This window comes from Anser cygnoides, chromosome 2, assembly GCF_040182565.1.
Source record: "Anser cygnoides isolate HZ-2024a breed goose chromosome 2, Taihu_goose_T2T_genome, whole genome shotgun sequence".
Taxonomy (NCBI): domain Eukaryota; kingdom Metazoa; phylum Chordata; class Aves; order Anseriformes; family Anatidae; genus Anser; species Anser cygnoides.
In genome coordinates this window covers 81,149,134-81,166,665 of record NC_089874.1, presented here as the reverse complement: position 1 = coordinate 81,166,665, position 17,532 = coordinate 81,149,134, and the positions used below count along the sequence as shown (strand labels likewise).

The 17,532-nt window shown below is 36.7% G+C and overlaps 1 long non-coding RNA gene across 2 annotated transcripts; it reads left to right on the top strand.

Moving 5' to 3' along the window:
• Window positions 1-15,684, top strand: LOC106039904 (uncharacterized). 2 transcript variants are annotated; one of them, XR_010829494.1, is made up of 5 exons: window positions 1-1,712; window positions 4,487-4,635; window positions 6,772-6,873; window positions 8,103-8,274; window positions 15,220-15,684. It is a non-coding gene; the product is annotated as an uncharacterized lncRNA (long non-coding RNA). The 2 variants fall into 2 exon arrangements; XR_010829493.1 differs by having other exon boundaries at window positions 1-4,635.
• The last annotated feature ends 1,848 nt before the right edge of the window (window positions 15,685-17,532 follow it).

The window sequence follows — 17,532 nt, the reverse complement described above, 5'->3', positions numbered from 1 at the left end:
TTTGATTTGGTAACCTGGAAACAAAAGCTTCCATATAGTTATTAATAATTCCTCATTAAACTTTGGCAAACAGTGCAAGTACAGATGTATGGTGACATGGAGGCAAGGACCCTGAATCTTAAACAAATGTGATTGGAAAATGTTGCCCAAGATCTGTCACAGAAATTCTTAGCTTCTCAACTATCCTCCCACTTTTCAGGAGAGAGAGATGGATCACTAACTCTGTACTTGCTTCATAAGAAAGTTTCCATTAGAGGAAGGCTGGATTTTTAACACTGACTGGGATGTATGGCATCCAAGGACGTTTTGGCTGCTGACTGAGGGAGGACTTGGACCTGGGAAGATTGTGGTGGAGATGTGGAAATGCTGGCAAGTGGCAAGAGGATGTGGTAGGCTGGGGCAGGAGCACATTTTGGGCCCTGACTTCTCTGAGAAGAGTACGCCAGCATGAAAGGAAGAGCATATGCAGAATTCCTGCACTTAAGCTGATTTGTTGGGATGTACTTTTGCAATGGTGGTTTTAATCAATGCAGTAGTCACTCTTAGTAGTTAAGAATCACTCCCATGTGCTATGTTTGGATGAAATGGTGTTTACTGTTTTTGACCAGGTTGGGAGTCCTTCTTCCCTACCAGGCCTCATGAAAAGGCACGCTATCCCATGCCACAGACAGTCTGATGAAGTAAAAGGAAAAGAAGCTGAGGAACAGAAAGGCATGGTACTCACGTAGTCACCACAATGCAAGTCCCTCATCTCAATCAGGTAAAGTTTTTAATATCAGTTTTATAGATCTGCTCTTACTTACTAATTGGCAAGTTAAAAAAAAAAAAAGGAGGAAAAAGTAAATAAAAACAGGAAAAAGTAAAGAAAAACAGTTTCTTATTTGCAATTAACTTATGCCAAGGTACATCAAGAGCAACAATACCACAGTAAACGAAGTTATAATGATGTAAAACTGGGAAAAAAAATGCCAGTTGTGTTAACAGCTTGGATTTGTGATTTGTGGTTGTAGAAAGAATGCAAAGTTGTGATTTTCATAACTTTTCTCTGCTGGATTAAAAAACAGATATTTATAAATGCATCAGAAAATTTAAAATAGGACAGGTTATTTATTTATTTATTTGATGTCTTATTTACTAAATTAAAATGCAAAATTCATATATTTTAACATTTTTTTTCCATGAATTATTTGAGGTTTTTTTTTAAATATTGTTTCTTCTTTTTATTTCCCGTGGCATATAATCCTTAGGCATATTATGAAAGACTGGTGTGAACCTGACCAAGCAGGAGGAAGCTATAGGAGACTGAAATCTAGAATCAAAATATTGTATTCTTTCATGGATATGGGCAGATGCTCATAGATTGCAGAGAACTTTATTGAAAGAACAGGAAATACATTCATTTTTTAGACTGGGAAATTGAAGCAAGACACAAAACTGTTACGTTTTATTAATCAAAACATCTGACTTTCTAGGTTTCTAGGCAAAGAATACTTTGCCTATTGAATCATATTGATAAGTAAATGAGGGCTAATTATTGCCTTTGTGTTACCACACTTCTATGATCATCTGTTCTGTGAATTCCATTAAGTAACACTTCACACAGGGCAAAAATAATATTCCTCAGATTTGTCTCCAGCAAGGATCCAGCGTGGAGTTTATACTCTTAGAAGTGGTACTGTTAGGAAATCATCTGTGCCAACTGATTTATCTAGGTAAGTTCATCATGGCATTTTTTCTTTTTCCTCACTGACTGAATGATCATGCTAGCGTAGTGCAAGCATAAATGCTGTAATTCACTTTTGCCAATACACTGCCAATGTTAATCAAGCTTGAATATAAAATAAGGTGCAAACAAAGCAAAAGTGATTTTATTTAAAATGTGGGCAAATATTTGCAGAAACTATTTTGCGTTATTTTCATACTCTTTTCAGCATTCTCAGCTCCCAGTGGTATGATGAGGGTTTGACATGCAGAATGTCTCCCAGAGGTGCTCAGCAATTTGCAAGAACAGCCCCACAGCTAATATCTCTTTGGTTCAATGGCTTCAAATAAATTAAAATATTTCTGGTTTCTACTGGCACTGATAGAGATTAATCCATGAATAGGCAGCAGCTATTTAAGCAACTAATTAGGAGGGCCTGTCTTGATGATTTTTTTTTTCCTTTCAGGTGGACAGGTTCATCAATGCATTATTTTAATGCTTGGGATAACTACTTATTAAGGGTTCAAAAGAAAAAAAGAGAGAGGGATACTCAAAATATATCTCTTTGTACACTGATTCATTGTTAAAATTTTCTGTATAAACTGTGGCTAACCTATCTTTAGTATACAGGAAATCAAGTCTGTGAAGTGAACCACTTTTGTTGTCACTGTGGCGTATCTTCCAAGGTCCTGTCATCCACAGATTGTGGCGGTGGACTAGGTATCTAATTGGAGGTATTACAGGGATAGGACAAGATTCAGATGTAAATAAAATTTCATTTTATCAATTGTTTCAGAAATTTCTGATACTTAGCAATATGGAAAGGATTACAGGCTATGACAATAAATAATTAGGGGATGTTCTACAAAGAATTATGCCCTATGGCTCAGAGCTATCAGAATGAATGTATAAGTTGGTGCAAGTGGTACTGTAATGCTAAGAAGATAAACTATACACATATGCTGAGAAATTTTCAAGTGTGTCATAGCAGTGACACTTTAAATATATATATGCCACTTAACTTAGCCACTTTAAATACATATCTATGTTTTGATAACCAATACTTAAATTTTCTAGACCTTTGTGCATCTCATTTTGTCCCTTTCCTCTTTCATTTCATCTTATACTCAGTCTTACCTGTAGTATAAGATAACAGGTCATGATTTTGGAATTTTGCGTAGTTTCTTTAGAAAATTATTAATTTCTGCATGAAACCAAATCTTGGTTTAATCTTTCTCTAAACATGTCCTAGAATTCTTATGGTCAAGCAGGTCTTTCTGTATTTCTGTTCAAAAGTTGACACTAAAAGTACTCTGAATAGAATGGGTAAATACTTTAGCCAATAACAGTATCTGCTGTTTTTGCTCACCTTGTATTTACTATCAGAATTAGCTTGAAATATCTTTCCCTGTATTTTTTTGTTTGTTTCCATTGGTCTTTTGGTGAATGTGGATGTTAATGTTCTGTCTTCAGTATTCATCATTTAGATGTAGGTTAGTTATGACCAGTCAGATGAATGACATATTTTTCAATTTCTCTGGTGGGATGAGCTGGACAACTTACAAACTTTCTTATTAGTATTTATACAAATAATTCATTGACACATAAATTCTAAGTATAACCATAAAGAAATGATTACTTTTTTATGATAAAGATCTAGCTTTGTAATTTTGGTCCATCAAGATTTAAAGCACTATTTTCCCATTGTAGAATGGGACTCTGTCTTACTGATGCTTTTCTATTTGGTGCTAATTCTCAAGTCCAGGTGCAGAGGCCTGAAACATTATAGTAAAAATAATGTTCTTATTCACCACCTTTGCAAAAAGATCTTCAAAGCATCTTCTCCAAAGCCTATTAACAGAGGCACTAATTTTGACCTACTCAAGAATGAATCCTGTTATTAAAATCGCTAAAATGTTTGCCTGTATAGTAAAGCAATCTTGAAGTTAATAGCCCGCAAATATGACTACTCATCATTACTATTATTGCTATTTTTTATAAGTTTGCAGAGTTTATTTATTTCTTGCAGAGGAAGAATTTGGTTATATTTTGTTTACAATATGGATACCTTCATGTGCTACACCTTCATGTGGTACTCTGCAGAAATGTATCTCATATCTATTTAAGGATAATGTTCTGAGTATTGTGGTACGTGTGAACTTAGCTAGAACATCATATGAGGTATAAAAAGCTGCAGAAGAATGGCTTCCAGAGGGAATAGAAATAGCACAGCTTGAAATGCCTTGTTCTTTGTAATGTCCTTAGCCACCAGCAAGGCAAGTGTCCTATGGAAGGGACAAATGGCCAGATCTACAATATATACAAGGATGTAGCACCAAGAGGGTTTGTTGGGTAAATAGGAAACCAGAAATGGGAGTTGGTTCTTCTCTCGCAGTACTTCTATTGGCACAGCACTTTAGGGGGAATATTCCTGACCGGTATCTGGATAAATAAGAGCAATGCTGTTTGTTTTTCCTTAAACCTTTAACTTGATGAGAATGGAAAGAAATAATAATAATAATAATAATAATAATAATAATAAAATAATAATAATAAAACAAATCAAAAAAACCCACTTTTGTTCAAAAGAAGTTTATAAGACTTTTGCTTAGAAAGTTGAGCAACCAGGATTTCACTCTCTAGTTTCTAGAAAAACAGGGAACTCCGCCAGAGGCATTATACAGCCTCTGTTGAGGGTGGTCACTTAAAATTTATTTATTTATTTATTTATTTTAATTTTTTATTTTTTTATACCCTACATCATTCTCTCCTCGGTTTCTTCAGGTGAGATCAGCTATACTGAAACCAGCTACCCTCCCATTTATTCTGAAGAACATTCAAGAGAAATATTCAGTTGTTATAGATATCTGTTAACAGTGAAACTTTAACTTAGCCCACTCAGAAGCTGCAGCTGTCTACAGGAGCCAAGTTAGGTGAGCACTAATTTTACTTTAAACTTTTATTTCCTGACATCAGTCAAACTGTAGTAATGTCAGAAAAGCAGCATGATTTGCACAGATGTAAATGGCCAGAAAAGTTTTAGGTCAAAACACACTAAGGGCTTTCTCACATGGCAGCAACCTTCTCTACCTTCTATCACACCTTGAAACTGTACTTATTGTAGCAGGAGTGGCCCAAATGCTCCGTCATTAACATTTGCTACTTGCATAAAATTCTGTTCTAGATGTATACTTTTTATACCAATATGAAAACTATCTAAGGAGTACAGTATCTTGGGAGCTCACTGAGAGTAAATATTGGTTGATTAGGTTAAAAAAATCCATTTTTAGAAGGGTTTGGGAGGGGGTGGTAGGGGAGAGAGAAAGTGTGTGTTTTGTACAGATATACCCGCCCAGAGATGTCAGTGTTCTTTACTGCTTTTTATTTTACACGGTATTTTGCAATGGCAGGCTAAAGAATATATAAATTCTACCAAATGCTACCAATTCACAAAAGTTGTCCAGTCCATTAAATTCATACCATTAGCTTCACTGTCATAAACTATGCTGGAGAGCAATGAAGTGTTCTGATTACCTATGATGAAGGAGATAACAAACACAAATTCCTAGTATTATTAACAGAAAAGCAGGAGAAAAAATACTGCTATCAAAATATGAACAAACAAACCCAAACATATATTTTATAGTCTTAGCAAAAATAAAGCTTTAGGAATTCTTCCAGTGAAATTGAAAGGCATGCAACCCAACAACAAGCTGAAGAAATCCTCACAAAGCAACACAAGATACTTTGTAGTGACTCTAGCCTAACTTCCTAAGCACGCTCTCCAGTTTTGCTAGTTTCAAGCCTAAATGTCTCCAGTAATTATACAGAATTAGGGCCAATTTAACAATGTTGATACTCAAATTGTAGATTACTAGTAAGCTGAGCAAGAAAGAACACACCAAGCTGTTTGTTTGCATTGTTTCAGCATTTTATAGAGCAATTCCAACTGTGTGTATGGGAAGATTTTCAACATTAAGAAAAAAGAAATCACAGCATGGTATGTAGCTGTGACTAGTTGGGCAACATGAAGAAATGTAATAAGAGCAAATTTTCATGATGTGGCTAAATAAAGTAGCAAAACTTAAAACATTTAAATCTCTAGAAAAAGGGAGGAAAATTCTGATTTCCCATGAAGGAAGATAATATTAGTCTGGGAAGATCCTTTTTATAGCTCCTGCTAGGTTCAACGTTAAGAGGGATGCACCTAAAAAAACCCTGATACTTGGATTTCATTTCATAAGTTTACCTCTTCAGCTTTTGGTTAAAATGCATAATTCCATGTAATTTCAGCATTTAGGATAGTAAAGAATATATCTGCTATGTGCAGCAATGTAAGCTCTTTCCATTGCACTATGTGTATAGAATGAAGAAAAGAATTTGTAAATCCTAGGTTTATTTAACATTTCTGTACTGTGTGGCATTTGATTTATTTAGACTTTAGTTTATTCTCCTTTAAAAACAACATTGCCAGTTTAGGTAATGTTCAATGGGTTTGTATAAAGAAAAGCCAGAGATTAAGATGTTTCAAAGTCAAGAGTTTGCAGAGATAAAGGTAGAAAGAAAGAAAAAGAAAACATAGATAAACACAGAGCAGACAAAAAAAAATCATAAAAAATTAAAAATGGGTGTATGAAAAGGAAAAGACTGAAGAAAAAAGCTAATTTTGGAACGCAAAAGCCTGTCTGAGCTTAATGTAAATCTCTGTCCAGCTGAATAACATCACATATATTAGGCATACAAAGGAACTGTGGCAAATGTGAAGTTCATTCACAATGTAAACTTTAAGTAGTGTTTTGCAGTGTTTATTCAATGGGTGAATGGAGCAGACATCTCCACTAGTCTGAGTTTTATTCTCTGTTTTCTACTGAATTCTGTACAAGTTACAAAAACTGACCCATACCATAGGTAAGGGAGGTTTGTACTGGCTTTGAATGGATGAAGGACAAAGAAAATGAATATCCATTTAATTTCTTATGCAGGTGTCAGGGAATCATTTTTTTTTGTTTAATATTTAAATATTTGGGAATTAGGCAATCTCAGATTTATTTCTTTTCAATTCTATTTAGGTTCTCTGTACTCCATATCTCAAGAGAATCAGTTCTCCTGCAGAGTGTCAAACAGTCTTAGTTTTCACTGTGCACCGGTGTGGCTGGAGATTATCCTGGAAGGTACCAAATTACTAGCAGTTCTCCCATTTATTATATAATCGTTATGAATATTTTAAGAGTTCCAATTTTAGGCTTCAACTCTCCTGTATGTGAAATTTTAATGTTGCACTTAATTTTTTCGTATTGATTTTTATACATTATGTTATTTCTTTAAGCTCTCTAGGGAGATTTGGGATTGAACTCAGTAAAGAATAAAGCAAGCCCATACTTCCTCTTATTGATTAATAAGACTGTGTGTGTGTGTGTGTGTGTATAAGATATATTGATGTATAACTATTAAAAATTAAGAGTGAAAATTTTCAGAGATGCTTACAAGCTTTAGCTATCCAATATCAATTTAAAAGGAGATGAGTGCCAAATATTCTTAGACTCTCTTGAAGAATTCACCTTTTAAATCCTTTTGGAGGCAAGAAATACGTCCAAGAAAATGTTCATCTCCTTTGCCACAGATCTAAGCAGATCGAATCATTGACTTCATGCCCATCATATGCAACACTTTTCACTGCTTTAAACAAGAAACACTTGAAAAGAAATAAAAGCAATACTTGGATTTTTGGAGGCAACTGCTCCAAAATATGTGTGAATTAGGGACTGTTTATTCACAAATGGGTATAGGATGGGGCCTTAGTAACCTGAGAAAAAAATCTTCGAGTTCAGTCTATTATAACTCTGACCTACCATTTGCTCTCCTCTACTGCCTTCAGCACTTCTTTTACCTTCCTAAAGCTGTTCAGCCAAACTTCTAACTACTATGAAAGGATTCATGTTCAGATTTGGGATATATACCATTCCATACTAAAAAGCTCCAAAATGCAAAAAATGACATACAGCTCTTCTAGCTGAAGGAAGGCCCTTAGCATGGTCTGGGGTGGCAGGAAAGACAAGAACATCAGCTTATGAATCAGAATTGACAGATTTGCCAAGCCTATTGATGTCAGTGGGAGACTGAATCATTTTGTGATCACACTTAGACGCGAATGAAGCCTTTAGATAGAGGGAATGTGTCCCCTTTGTTCCTTCCAGCATCAAAGCATTTCCAGTCTACTGACTGTTACATATTTAAATGGCTTAGGATCATATCTCCTTTTCATGGTAGATAAAGGGATGTTACTCAAGCCTTAAATTCAGTAGTAGTAGCTTTTCAGATTTCAAGTAAAACAAGGATATAAGGAAGAAAAACATACAGGTTAAAGGACTAACTAAAGGACATTCCTGTCCTTCTCTTTCAGATGAACTGGAGCAAGTTGAAAAATGACAGTGAGTAGAAGATCCTCACATAAGGATCTTAATGCATTAGCAGTCAACGAAAGTCATTTCTTCATAGCGAACACAGTGATTACAATCTATAATGGCACTAACACATAGAGCAGGAAATGGAATAAGCAGAAGATATCAGCTCAGGTAGGGTGTATGGTGAAAAGCTTCCTTTTGGTTCCACCTTCCCCTATACAAAGCATATTATTTCCAGGATTAAGTACTTGTCTGGACTGCGCAGTGAAAGAGCTTTTACCATACCCTGTGCTACCAATCCCAATACGCTGACTGACTTAGTTTGCAGAAATATCTTGGTCTTTTTTTTTCTCAGCTTATGTTGGGTGTAATGACAGGATCCTTTCTAGTCTTACCAAAACATGCATAGAAAGCTTACATAAGTATGTGTACTCTTTCCTGTTTTCAAAGGTAAGTGCTTAAGGCTTTAAGGAATAACCCAAATCATACTGTAATCAATGGGAGTCTTTTACTTCTATAGATTTCAGATCATCTCACTCTTTTGAAGGGAAAGAAAAAGAGAAAAAGAAGAAAGTAGAGTTTCTTCCTTTTAAACCCCAAAGGTCAGTTGTGTTAAAAATGGGATTAAATTATCTCTCTTTAATTTGGGAAGATATTTGTGTATTTTCTATTCCATTGCACACTTCAAGGTTACCATGAGACTTGATAGACTATGCAAAGATACAAAATGCCTTTTATCTGTGTCTTTTTTTTTTTTAGCATTGGTTTATGTATATAGGTGAAAACTGGGCACAGATTTGCCATCAAATGAGCTTCCCAGAAGACATATTAATTGGAACTGCAAATTTAAGTGAACAGTATAAAATGTATGCTGTGAGCTAAGCCTGAATTCTTAATAGGAAATACTTTCACTGCAGAAACTGGAATTTAAGGGTGAAGCCAATTCCGTTAGAGAATTTAAATTTATTGTATATTTTATGGTGATCAATCTCTCAGTTCATGTAAAGCATTGCAATTTCATAGGCTGTAGTGGAGCAATACAGTTTATACTACCTGAAGATCTTACCTAGAAGTGCATTCAGTAACAGGCACACATATTTCAAGTACTGAGTACTCTGATAGAAAAATAATTCCAAGAAACTATTTAGTAACTCAGTCAGAATACTGAGTGCACACAAACACCATATTTTCCTGTTACTATTTAATAGCAAATAAACAAAAATGTATAACTATCATAAACTAGCTATCTGAAGTACTACCTAATATCAGAACAAGACAAATACTAATTAATCACTGAAACACTCAAAAAGGTAAGTCCACAGAAAGATCTCCAAAGAATAATACAAGCCAGAGACCTAAGCAATTTGTCAAAGCCCACAAAGAGATTAAAATATATAAATGCCTATGATCAAGCTATTAGATTGAGTTTGCTATTGTTTGTCTTGTTCAGTTAATAAGTATTCTACCTAAATATGTTTCCTTAGTGTTCATTGCAGCCTTATGGCTTAAGTCTGCATTGAGCCATGTAACTAAAGGCAACTAAATAAATTAACAAGGATGAAGTACTAGGATTTGTGTTAAGGGAGATGTCAGTTCTATTGACTATAAATATTCCTGTCCCTTTCAAATTTATAATTCTTACAAAAGTCAATATTACTGATAGAATTTTTTCCTTTTGCCTGTTGGCTGTGTTTATATGGATACAGGCTTGTTGAATCATAGAATCATTTAGGTTGGAAAAGACCCTTAAGGTCATCAAGTCCAAATATCGTGTTTAGACATAGAGGATGTAATACCTGTCGGATGGCAGTTCAACACCTACATCTCTGAATTGTATCTTAGATGACCTGCTGTCAGGGTTACGCTTGTATCTCTTCAAAGGAGATGATGTTCTGCAAATATTGTCTTCAGTATTTATTGTTGTGGCTGTTGTCAGGAGAGCTAATAAAACTGGCAACTAGGCAGAGCTCAGCCTCTTTGAGCTATTGCCTGTTGAGTCTTCTATGTTCTTGTCTCGTATCTTGGACTCGCCCTGACAATTTACTTGAAGAGATTGTTCCCAGTGGGAATACTGTGCGAGGATGTTTTGTCCCCAAGGCCCTGTGGGTGCATCTGTAGACAGTGTTGTTAAAACTCTGCTGTGAAGTGTGGAAGGAAAGCAACAGCTAAGTCACAGTGTTCACAGGAGCTGGGCTGTTAATGCGTGAAACACTGAGGTGACGCCAACCTTAATAAAGCATCTCTGTGGTCATGGTGAGTGAAGAAAGGGCAAGGCTCTGCATCATCCTTGTGCCTGGATTGAGAGCTGTTGGCCATCCAGGAGGGGTTCGCTGAGTTGAGGGACTTTCTGATGAATCCAGCCAAGATCACTTTTGTTCTGACTGACCATCAAAATATGTAATATTTTAGGAACCTGAAGTGTCTGTCCCCTCTCTTGTCTCTCTAGGCATTTTTTTTTCTCACCTTTTTGCTCTTAACTACAGGCTGGGCAAACAGAATGGTAGGGCAAATATTCTGTTGCATCAGGCAGCCTTGGCAGGAACTAATGAGGCAGATTTACCCCCCTGCAATTTTTTATCTCCACAGAATTTTGTTGTGGCTACACCCACCAATGCCTCTGTGGGCTTTCTATGTGCTGGGTACTGGTTGATGAACCTCTGACTGCAGTTTTGGGCAGGGGAACAATTCTCAGAACGTGCAGGGTAAGGACAGTTGCTTGCATTGTGATGAGCAGCTGTACATATCCATCAGCACGCTGTGCATCCAGGTCCTTCAGTGTGTTCATGATGCACTGATAGCAGGGCATAGCAGTCTTCAGAAGCCTGCATGAAGTCATGAAGAGATACTGGTAGCCTACAGTTCATGCTGATGTTGTGAACTGTGTTCACTGCTTGCCATATCATCACCTGGGTCAAGAGACTTGACAAGAGTCAAGAGAGGCTGCAGGGACTGTTACAGCCCTTACCAAATCTTGAGGTTATGGCAAATTATTTCAATTTTTGGTGTGGACTTGCTTATGTCCAAGGGACACACAGCAATGCTTGTGGTATTGGACTCATTTATGAGGGCAGCTATTTTTCTTCCACTAAGGAGGCTGGCCACATCCCCTCAGACTGTGCCTTTCTCTTTGCAATATGTGTTTCACTGCCATAGTCTGCTGGATCGTATGGTGATGGATCGAGTGGCCCAGTTCACTGGCCAGTTCTAGGATTGGTTATGGGCCTGCTGTGGGCACAACTCCCTCTTTCCACCCAGTATCACCTGCAGTTCAATGGCCAGATGGAGTGGGTGAACCAGATACTGGAGCAGTATCTCTGCTGTTTTATTAATTACTATCAGCATGACAGGATCTCTCTGTTACTATTGACAGAATTAAACTATAACAGCATTGTCTGCTTTTCCTTGCAGCAGATCCCTCTTCATGCACAGTATGGTTTTCATCCTTGTGACCACCCAGCTACTCTGGCAGCTATCCAGGTTTTTTCCCCTGAGGACTCCCTTGAGCGGTTGCAGTGCATACGTTTGTGTCTTCCAGAGCAGCTGGAAAAAGCAAAGGAGGATTTCAAAGGCTATGCAGATAGATATTGGCAGCCGGCATAGGATTTTGCAGCTGGGGACTGCGTTTGGTTATTGTTTAATGTGTGTGTTTGGCACATCCTTCTTCTAAATTGGACCATCATTACATGGCCCCATATAAAATTGTGACCCGGTTAGCTCTGGTTGTGTTTTGTTTGCAGCTTCCTCCTGCTCTCCAGACATACACTGCTGCTCACATCTCCCTATTAAAACCTGCTCAGCTAGATCCCTTCCAGTGGCAGCCTCAACCTCTGCTTCTACTTGTGGTCCACAGCCAGAGAGAATATTGTGTCTGGATTATTTTGAATTCCCGGATACCGTAGGATATCCTGTAGTATTTGCTTGATTGGGCAAAATACACCCTGAAGGACTGTGCCTCTCTTGGAGGTGTACGTGCTGCCCAAGGTTTGGGGGTTTCATGCCCATTATCCTGCAAAGTTGGGTCCACTGGAGGATGTGAGGGCACACCCTGGGTGAGGGAGGTTATCCTTGTATCTTTTCAGAAATGATGTTCTGTGAATATTATGACTTTGGTAGCCGTTGTTGCTGTTGTCAGGAGAGCTAATAAAACTGGCAAGTAGACAGAGCTCAGCCTCTTAGAGCTACTGCCTGTTAGAGCCGTCACATCTTGTGTTCCTGCCGTTTGTCTTGGGACTGCCCTGACACCTCCCTGCTAGGCATGACCATCCCTTAGACCATACAATCAGTCTGTAGACAGCTAAGTAATACAATATCAGTTCTAGCCCTGATAAGCAGAAAACAAAGAAAACAAGTTCTTTTTTAGCATTCAGTAACATAGCTTTAAACACAATGGGAAGCCAGTCTTGCACCTTGCTAGAAGACGTGTAGAGATGCAGCAATAGGTAGGCCTTTTTCCCATTAAACTCTGCATAGAATAGAGAAAGCCATTCTGAATGAAAGGTTGGGAAGGCTGTCTGAAATTTTCCTTAGAGGTCTGCCCAGAAAAGAAATGGAAGGATGCTCAGTAAGCATTATAATGCATTACTGAATGAGACCCCATATGGTTGGTTCAAGTGAAGTTTTAGTTTTCACCCCAGACAGATTTCCCAGTGTGGCTGTAACACAAGCCACGCTGCTAAGGGAAGCAACAGCAACAGAATATGTAGAATAATAATAATGTGAAGAAAATGTATCTCATGAGGGAATTGGTTGAACATATAAACAGTGAAGACTCAGTATACATCCACAGCGTACTACAGCTTTGCCTTGTGAGGATTTTAGCCACACTTGCATAGTGTCAGTGCTATCCTGTTACCACTATAAATTAAGACTTTATAGTTTAAGAACAATTTTTGATGCTTTATCATTTTAACTACAGTTTGCTTGGGGGTAGTCAAGAAAGCAGTAAGTTGTTTTGCTGTATTAAGGATCAATATTTAGGTCAATAAAATTCCTATTTAAAAAACTTACTTGTTTTGTTCATAGGAAAATAATTTACTGTTGACTGTGCTTTCTACCTCACTATGCTTACATTCACCTGGTACAGAGGAATTAATGGCTAGTATCTTTCTGTTTCGTATCTTTATAACCGACAGCGCAATGCTGCCCCATCCAGTTTTGAAAACACCTTTCACTTTTTTTTTTTTAATTTTTATTATTATTTTTTTTATTTTCCTGCACCACATCTGTTTTGCAGCTAAATGATTTGACAAGTCTGTACCACTGGGAATATTACTACTGACTTCAGTTGGCACAGGATTGGGATCAGTATAGATCTTCCTTTGGCTTGAATGGACTTTAGGTTATAGTCAGCTGTCAGTCTTGAGTTAAAATGAAATAATGCAACTCCCCCAGGTGAAAAGGCACAGAATTGTGTTTCTCTCATGTTTGTTCTATATCCATTGACAATACCTAGTTGATACATCTTTTTCTAATTTTTTTTTTTTTGTAAAAGATAGTTATAGCTTTTCAAAGGCAGCCCTTCCATAACCTTGAACTTTCTGCATATCAGTTACCCTGTGTCAAAACTGCTGTATTTTAAATTATGAAGAGCTGTAGAACTTCACAGGAGTTGTGTTTTGCATTTCTTTGCAAAGTATAAAGAAATCAGCAGAGTCCTTACTTTGTAGAAAGTTGCTCAGTTGCACATCACTTACAATTTTATGATTCTATTTCTTCTCTTCTTCCTTGGAGAGGAAGGGCATATTTTGCAATTATCAAAAGGGCATCATGAATGGTCTAATCTAGCTGAGTATTCTACCTCTTGAGATCAGCAATAAACCTGAAGTATAGCTTGCATGAGGAATTTCAGCATTTCATAGCAAAATCTTTTTATAGTTCTGTTAAAATATAAAACAAACTTTTGTCACATGTTCAACTCTTTTCTTTTTCCTGGAGAAATTAGGTTGTTTTCCAACATACCTACCATACCTATCTACATGTATAATAAAATCCAAGTTTCCATGGAGAAACAGTTTTGATAAATTTGGTTCAATTAAATCTAGTGAAGGTAATTAAACAACAAAGAACTCTGAAAGTCATTAGGAAAAGTTCTGCTAACTTCTTGAGAGTAGAGTCATTACAGACAGTCAGCTTTTGAGGATCTTCTCTGTCCTTGCTTAGAATAGAGAATACACTGGCATAATCTACAGGGACAGTCAATCTGATTTTAATTGTCTTAGAAGACCAAAAGTAGCAGATAGCTATACACAACTCTCCCATATAGTATTACTTTGATAATTTAAGTGTTTCTTTTTAGTCATTGAAATATGCAGAATTGTTTAACGGGCTTTTTTTTTAATATATATTTATATATATATATGTCTAGAGAGGTGATGACTTCTTTCATTTGTAATTTACAACCTGACAACCCAAGTTCAGTTGATTTGTCATCTGAATCATGTTTCAGATGACTGTCTCTCAGTATTTCTGGCAAGCTGGGGTTTCATGGAGTTAAAAACAGAATAACAATCTTGAAAAATTAGTTCTTGACTGCAGCAATCCAGTTCAATTTGCAGCATCTGGAAAGAAAATCAAAACCTTCTTGGGAAGAATTAGCACAGCAATAATGAGAGTAACAGTAAAGCATAATGCATAATAAGACATGTTTTGGTCTTGTGTCATTGAGCATTATCTTCACTTCAAAGATAATGTGTGAGTAACGGTATCTTTTTCCACATATCAGTAACCTTTAAAAAGTGTGCATGCAACTTTATATTTTCCCTGACCATCTGGCTATTGAAATCTCTAGCAATAGACAATGAAATCTGAGCCATGATAAGATTCCATCTAAAATCTAGTGGGACTAAAACTTAAAAGTTGCCTTATAAAGGCTGCTGCTGTTCAGATCTGTTTCTGTCAACGACAGCACTGCAGCACTCGACATCAACCTCTTTTTCTCTTTCATAGTATCCAGCAGCTTAAGGACATTCTGATTGGATTGGTGCTGGTGTATGACCAAGATGCCAGCTTATGGGGAGGGGACAGGGGGGACACAATGACTCAACTCAGCAATTAAAAACACAAAGTACTGCTTAAAATGAACTTCACATTCAATGTTATTTTTCTGGTTTTATTTAGGTGATCCCAGGTTCTGTGAATCAGCTCTTATTGTTAGGGATAATTTGGACATCCAAATTCCTGTGTCATACAACTTCACAGCCATGTCTTTCTTCTACCTCAAGACATCACAGTTAAAATTGATATAAGACCAGGCCTAATAGCCTTAAGCTAGTTAGATGAATTTGGACAAGCTGTCTAGTCTTTCAGAGGAATCCTACAGGAAAAATATGCTGGTGGACATTAAATAGAAGTAGACACAAGTCTGTGGTGTATGAATAGCTTCTTTCATTCATGAGTTTACGAACACCTAAAAAAATAATAAAGGCAATCATTGCCACTGTTTCACAGCAGAAGAAACTAAAGTCTGAAGGTAAATGCCCTACATGCTGTTACACCACAGGAGAGGAGCAGAGCTGGAAACAGAAAACAGAGCTGGACTTAAATAATTAAATGGATCTGAAGAAGAAATGTCCTAGTGAGTACTAAATGAAAAAGGTTGTAAGAACTTTACATAACTTACTGGCATTTACTTAAATAATATGTGTGGAAACATCATTTTACAATGTCTTATTTAGTCTACAGACTTTTGTAAAACAATCTTGAGTTACCATGCTGTCCCCTCATCATAGTTTGCTTGTGCATTTTTAACCTGTTATAGCTTTTTAGAATTGCTTGTGTTACACCAGCTACACAGTATACAGCACAGGGACAAATCACAGTCTCACAAATCACTCCTCAGAAACTCCTCTCATGCCCTACTCTTTGACAGTTAGCACAGTCCATTACTGAGAGGACAGACCTGTTAAATCTATTGTGAAACAGTATAGGAGCCTCAATACTAGGTACCAGGCTAACAAAAAAATCAGAAACACAAGTAACTGAGGTGAACTGATATAAGTCCCTTCAGCCAATAACCAGACTTGACCAGCAAAAATGAGCGGTGAGTGAAAGATTCAAGTCCATGGCTTAATCACTGGTATTAGACTAGACCAAGCATCTATATGGTGTTATATGCTGTGTTATCAGAAAATATTAATAGCAGCCTGTTCCAAAGCTGCTGATGGTAGAGAAGAGATCCTGGCTGTGGCAACTGATACACGGATCAAATCAGATTGTGTAAGAGGTTCTCTTGAGGATTCAAATCTTCCAGTTTGTTTTCAGTTTATTTCAGTTTATTTCATTTCTTTGTAATGTGACTCAATCTAAAAGCTATTTTAAATTGAGCTAACAGTTCTGGAATATTTTTGCTTTTAAATCTTTAAAAACTAAGTTATTTTAGAAAGGTACAAAGTTGAGAATGTTTGCTATTATGGCAACCCTGTAAAGTCTTTCAAAAATGTGTGCTTTGATGCAAACTGTGTTCACTTGTCCATTGTGCTTTCCGTGTGAAAAAGTATAAAATGAACCCAGAGACAAGAAAAAAAATAAAATACAATCCAGTAGCAAAACAATGCCCAACTCTAAAGGATTTATTATGAGTTAATTTGCAGTATCTGTTGACAATTGAAATTGCTTTGACAGGAAGCTGAATGAAAGAAACACTTGTAACTGATAACAGCAAAATACCAACAGTGAAATTAAATAAATGCTTTATATAGAATTGTATGGTAGCTTTTGAATGACTCTATTTATCAGAATTTATTTTTTCAGAACAGATATTGCATCTAACATGTAGGTTCCCATCAGCATGGTGTAGCTCCAAATTGCTGATCTGGATGAAGGATGAAACTATGAATTTATGAAACAAAATGTGTTTTGTGACAAAGCAGATCATCCAATCATGGAAAAGAAACAAGTACTTGGCTTTAGGCAACCAAACATTGATCCCTGAAGGAATACTGCAAGCAGTCAGTTTGCAATAACATAGGCTACAAGTTGCTGTGCAGAATATCCAGCAAACCGTTGGGAGGAAAAAACAAATGGTAGCAATCATTGTCCGCTAGTAGGTAATTACCATAAGAAGAAAAAGAGCTAAAGTAATTGAATACAATGTACATAGATTGTTTACTCTGCTCTATTAGCAGCAAGCAGCATGCTCTCATTAAACCTAAAAGATGAAGAATAAAACATTGCTTAGAGCTTCAGTGAAACAGTGATATTAGTTTCCACAACATTACCTGGCATTTTAAAGAACACTAACAGCATGCAAGAATTCAAAAGGACCCAATAAATACATTTGCAAGTTAGCCTACTCTTTATAGATTATGTTCTGGGAGCTGTACGCAGTTTCCACTGCCAAAGATTTCACTGCAAACCAGGCTACAATTTAGGGGTTGGATTTCACTCCTGCTGAAATGAAGAGCAGTTTGCTTTTGTCTTTGATAAACCATA